Source organism: Eucalyptus grandis, chromosome 5, assembly GCF_016545825.1.
Source record: "Eucalyptus grandis isolate ANBG69807.140 chromosome 5, ASM1654582v1, whole genome shotgun sequence".
Lineage (NCBI taxonomy): Eukaryota > Viridiplantae > Streptophyta > Magnoliopsida > Myrtales > Myrtaceae > Eucalyptus > Eucalyptus grandis.
The window spans coordinates 58,703,214-58,703,689 of NC_052616.1; positions in this window are offsets into that span (position 1 = coordinate 58,703,214).

A 476-nucleotide genomic window follows, 5' to 3' on the forward strand; every position below is an offset into this window, starting at 1 on the left:
GTTATTACCAAACCTTCTTGGTCAAGTTTACTGGTTGAAATCAGATTTTTCTTTAATTCCGGAATATGCCTAGTTTCACGCAAAACTAGGCGTCCTCCACCTGAGATGTTCACAGTCACAGTTCCTTTCCCAACAATTGGACACATGTGGCCGTTTCCCACAACCACTTGTCCAAAATCTCCACTGGCATAATCATCAAATATGTCTCTTTGCGAGGTGCAATGAAAAGAAGCGCCAGAATCAATAAACCATTTATCTGTTGTCAAGTCAAACCCTGCAAACAAACACAAGTTATCTAGCAAAGATTCATCGCTAACTACATTAGCACCTTGATTCTCATCTTACTGCTTCTTTTTGTAGGCTTTACCTTTGAAACCTCGGTGTCCGGTTTGTGACAAAACCAACACTCATCTTTGCAACCTATCTCTTACCCCTTGATTGTGATATGCCACGACCGCTGAAATTTCCTCTACTTT